The sequence below is a fragment of the Dasypus novemcinctus genome (assembly GCF_030445035.2).
Source record: "Dasypus novemcinctus isolate mDasNov1 chromosome 21 unlocalized genomic scaffold, mDasNov1.1.hap2 SUPER_21_unloc_1, whole genome shotgun sequence".
NCBI lineage: Eukaryota > Metazoa > Chordata > Mammalia > Cingulata > Dasypodidae > Dasypus > Dasypus novemcinctus.
In genome coordinates, this window is record NW_026688136.1 from 788,500 (window position 1) to 794,499 (window position 6,000).

Below are 6,000 nucleotides of genomic sequence, written 5' to 3' on the forward strand. Positions count from 1 at the left end.
ATGGTGATGGGGAAATAGTTTTCCAATAATGAGGATTTAGATGATTCAGTGAAAAGTTCCCAACAAAAACAAAGGGAAAGTTCTGACAAAATACCAAAAACATGCTTGTGAGGTTTTCAGGGAACAAAAATGTTATTGGAAACAGATATGATCAAATCTGGGATCATAAGGATACTCAGGAAATTGAACATGGAATTGGAATCTTTGCTCCTGTAAGCATCAACCTATGTGGAAGAGGAAATGGAGTTGATGAGAAAACACTAAGGCATTTCACCTGATACAAAGAGCTTGGGAACCAAATAGTGGAATTCAAAATATGTAAGAGTAGATTGAGACTGATGGGATATACCCTAGTCTTAACCATAAAGCAAAAATATATCTGCTCTTCCAAGATTTAGGCACAGTTTTGAATGTTCCAAATCCAATTCATTTACTCAGCATAGTAATATTCTTCCTGTCTTAAGTATCCTTCTAAGTAAAAGGGAACATTTTGCTCTATTTCAAATTGTCTCTTAAGTATTTTATGCACACTCAACAACATGCATATACACAACATCAGCCAGAAGGGGAAGAATCAAATATGACAAAATCCAAGATTAAAAAAAATTATAACAATGGAGGACACTGATAATGAAATTGACAGAGATTAGAACAATCATATATAAAGTGTTTAAGTAAAAAAGTGTTTGAGTTTTTTGACAAAGAACTGAAAATGTTATAAAAAGGAGCAAATGGAATTTCTTGATTGAATAGAATTTTAAAAATCTCAACAGTTTTAACAGGTTGGGAGATACAGCAATATTTATACAGAAGAAATGATTCAAAATGAAGCAAGATGAAGCAACTATGGAAAAGCCAGAAAAGTATGTAAGAAAAGTGGTAACAGTAAAATGTCTCAGAAAAATAGGAAAGGAAAAAGGTTTCAGAAGTGATATAGAAAAGATAATGGCTAATAATTTTCCAATATTTCCAATTTCTAATACAGCTCTTACATTAAAAAACTATATTTTATATGTTTTTATACAGTGCAAACTCTATGAAAATAGCCAATAATATGAAAATATGGGAACAAACTGAAAAGTATGAAATACAGAGAATAGAGTTTTTCAAAATGTAACTCACATAAAGAACTGTCCTATAATGTAAATCCAAATGGAACCATGTTTGAAAGCTATTGTTCCAATATCTGTACATCAGCTGTAGCAAATATAACATGAAAATTTAAAAAGATCATTGCTGGGGAAAGGACAAAGTGTTTGATGTTGGATATGTGGAAGTACCATATATTGTATATGTGAGTTACTGTGATCTAAAACTTTTGTGAAGACAAACTGAATAAGTAGAAAAAGAAAGAAAGAAAAGATGTAGACACTGAGGAATAAATGGAAGAAATTGCCACTATACATACAGGGCAACACCTATCGTGGTGATGAAAGACAAATTTCAAAAGCAAACCTTTTTCATTTTTTCATTTTTTGATACACTAATTTAATTTTACTTTATTTAACTTTTCTAAATTAATATGTATTCTATATCTAACCTTTAAACCCATCACTATATTCCATTTTACTATTAATGGAACCTGGCAATATATTTGGCTTATTTTTAAAGAAGTTTTGGACCACAGAGAGGTTCAGATATGGCAGGGGAGGAACACTGATGTGGGGTGTTATTGATAGGGGGCACATGGTTGGAAAGGAGTTCTCCAGGGCATGTATACAGAGTACCTAAAAATGTTTGGATATTTTCATAGTGGTTTCAGTAAAAAAAACAACTGAGGGAGTGCTGAGTTCCTAGCCAGGGAAGCTCTATCACATTCCCCAATGGAACAACAACAATCCCCCAAGGGCAATGGCAAAGACCAATAAAGACAGATGGTCCAATAATGAGCCCTTGATACTGATGGCTGTGATTATGAGCCTGTGTGCCTGAAATTTCAACTAGGCCTAGAGCTCCAGGGTGCCTAGGAGTTACTTCCTGAGAGTCTCCATGTTGCTCAAACGTAGCTACTCTCTAAGCCAAACTCAACATGTAAATGCATTATCTCCCCTGCCTCCCCCAGTGTGGGACATGACTCCTGGGGATGAGCCTCCCTGGTGCCAAGGAATTACTACCAAGAATGAGCTGATGATGTAACTAGAAAAAGACCTTGAATAAAAGGGTCAGCTCAGAACAGCAGAATATCTCAGTCTACATGTAATATCAGGTGTTAAAAACTGCTTTATGACTTTGGATAAAAGGGGGAATGGAAAGGACAAATGAGTTTATATGGCTATGAGTCTCCAAAAAAAGAGTCAGGAAGTCATCAGAGGGGTAATGCTTACACACGCCTCAGTGGGGTCCAGAGACAGTCAAAGTAGATAGAAGCCCAGGTACTGGTTTTCTGGAGGGCTACCGAGACCCACAGTTCTATGGTCATGGCAGATGGCTCTGGAGTTCAGTGTCATGTCAGTTGGCCCTACTTTGGATTTTGTGTTCCTGAGTGTGATAGCTGGACTCAGATATGATGTTTCTACATATGCCTCTTCTGTTACTTTTACTGGACCTGTGTTTGGTGCTGGGGTTGGCGTATACCCAGGAGACCTGAAACTCTGGACTGTCCATGTGACAGCCAGGCCCTGAGCCTCAGCAGATTTGCAATTCCTACTGTCTGGTTTATTGGACTTACCCTGGCCAACTAACAGGGAAGTGAAGTTCAACCACCGCACGAGGGATCCAAGGGTGCCTACAACTGCAGGCAGGAGAATTGCATCCATTATCCAGGTGGAATCTAAGTCCCTCTTGATATAGAGCAGAAGTGGACATAACCAGCCCAGGGTCCACAGTATGGAAGAATAGAGTATGGATTAGAATGGACTTACTGATATTCTACTATGGAACTATAGTGATCAGTAATGGAAGAAATTATAACATTGATGTGGAGAAGGTGGCCACAGTAGCTGCTGAGTGTAGGGAGAGGGAAGAAGAGATATGATGTGGGGGGCATTTTCAGTACTTGAAGTTGTGCTGGGTGGTACTGCAGGGACAGGTGCTGGACATTGTATGTCCTGCCGTGGCCCACTGGGTGGACTCAGGGAGAGTGTAAACTACAATGTAAACCACTATTTATGTGTTGCAGCAGTGCTCCAAAATGTATTCACCAAATGCAATGAATGTGCCATGAAGATGAAAGAGGTTGTTGATGTGGAAGGAGTGTGGTGAGGGGGGTGGGGGGCTTATGGGACCTCATATTTTGAATGTAATTTTTTTAAAAAATAAAGAAGGAAATAAAAAAAGAACTGGCCTATTTCCCACTGTTCTGTAGTATCATTTAATCATGAATCAATTATTGCTCCCCATTTGTATTCTCAACTTTATTGTTTTATTTTATTTGTTTATAATTTTAGCAAGACATATGGTCTTAATTATAAGGAAATTTAAGCATTTATACTTTGTCTTCTGCATTTCTCTATATATTTTAGAATCAATGCCTTTTTTTTAATATTGAGTAATTCTAATTCATGAATAGTATATTGGGTAGAATTTTGGATTGACTAGCATATGTATGAAGCTCATTCAAATCAATATATTTTTACTTTTGTGCTTTATGCATTTCAAGATTTAATACAAATATTTATAGTTGGGTATAAATGCACATCTTTTACCTCATTATTCTGTGATGAAGAGCCTTACCCAAATGTTTCACTCCATGAGGAAGTAGTTTTTTTAAAATTTTATTTTATTTCTTATCTTTTTTTAAAGTTAATAGATCAAACAAAATGTTACATTAAAATACATAAGATGTTCTCACATACCCCACTCCCCACCCCATCCCATCATTTTTTTAATTGTATTTTTTTGAAAATACATAGATCACAAAAAATGTTACATTAAAAAATATAGGATGTTCCCATATATCCCCACTCCCCAACCCCACTCCTCCCACATCAACAACTTCTTTCATCATTGTGGCACATTCACTGCACTTGATGAATACATTTTGGAGCACTGTTATACTACATGGATTATAGTTTACATTGTAGTTTACACTTTCCTCCAGTATATTCAGTGGGTTATGACAGGATATAAAATGTCCAGCATTTATCCCTGCAATATCATTCAAGGACAACTCCAAGTCCCAAAAATACCCCCATATCACATCTCTTCTTCTCCCTCTCCTTGCCCTCGGCAACTACCATGGCCACTTTCTCCACATCAATGCTCCAATTTCTCCCATTATTAGTCACAATAGTTCTATAGTAGAATATCAGTAAGTCCACTCTAATCCATATTTTATTCCTCTACCCTGTGGACCTTGAGAGTAGATTTTTTTACTTGTTTTTTCTTTTGTTTTTTTTTTTAGAGAATTAGCACATATCTGATAAAGCTTTAATATCTAGAATATATAAAGAAATATTTCAACTTAAAAACAAAAAAGACAAATAAAATCCAGTTTAAAATTGGTAAAAGAAAAAAATTGGTAAAAGCTTTGAATAGATATCTCTCTAAATTTCTATCTTTATATAGATATAAAAATGGCAAAAAAATACAATGAAAAATGCTCAACATCATTAACCATGATGGAAATGCAAACAGAAACCACAAAGAGATACAATTTCATACCCATTTAGAATATCTGCTATAAAAAACAGAAAATTACAAGTGTTGACAAGAAAGTGGAAAAATAGAAACACTCTTCATTGCTGTTGGCAATGTAAAATGGGGCAGGTTTTTTTTTTTTTAATTTCTTTTTTCTTTTAAACATGAATGGCAATCTTCTTAGACTGTGAAATTTGTCTCCCATCCAGACCACTTGCAGCTTGATAAAACTTACTCTATTTGGCTTTAATCTATCACAATGTCATGGAGCACCCTTGAGTTATTACCTTAGGCATTCTCAATCTTATGTCCTATCCAGGAGACAGAGCTCTCTGTAATCTTAATCACCCTACACCATATTTCACCATTTTTCTACTTCATAATCTATTATTTCCTTTTATGTCTTTTTTATGTCCAAATACAGGGGAAACCAAAAATCAACCCTATCATATTAGTCAGATAGGCCCCAGACCCTTAATTGGACCTTTGTTACCATCAATGTGTTTCATGGGTGTGTTGAAGAATAAGTAGCAAATACAACCTGCAACAAGATAGTACAGTCCCAATTCTGAAATACGTTATGACTTCTAGATAAACCTCCTCTGCCACCTATTCCTTCTTCCCTTGTCTAGCAGGATACTCTTATTGTCTACCTTATTATGGTATAACAAATTTACATTCTCACAGGCTCCATATCCTTGGTTGGTTTATTTTGTTTCTTTTTTGGTGTTTAAAATTATTTTTGTTTCATATCAGAGATTTTCAATACATAGATATTGTATGAACACTAATGGATTGGTGGTTGTCCAGCAAATCTCCTGGTTCTAGACAAGTTTCCCTTCCCTTCATTGCATGACATCAATGCAGTTTCATATGGTAATCGTCATCAAGCCCCCTGGCCAGTACTGACTCCTGGTCTCTATAAGTGAGTAAGTACACTTAATATTGAGAGTAGCCATCTCATTCACATCCATTGTTTTCTGGATTTATATAACCTGACTCTGGGGAAATAGTTGCATGACTTAACCTGCTGAACTCTGTATATTATCCAAGCATCACAGTGTGATTTACACCACAGCCAAGCCTTAATTCCACCATTCTGCCAGCCTGGTTGCTGCCAGATGAAATGACAATAAGTGTGAATCCAATGAAGTAAGATCTTTCCCATGCTCTCATTACCATAAATTAGTTCCTTTTTCAAAGGTCATGTGTGTCATGCCTTCTTGTTAGTTTTATAAAGATGATAAAGTCTAGTTGCCCGTAAGGACAAACCACCGTCATTGTGGATGACCGGGGCACCCAGAGAATAGAGCCATTTCTGTTGCTGAACATTGGCCTTTGCTGTAGGCTGGTGAAGTATTAAATTGGTAACAGGGGATAAACTATTGTTGAGTACATTCATGGCTTTTATCACTGCCCCAT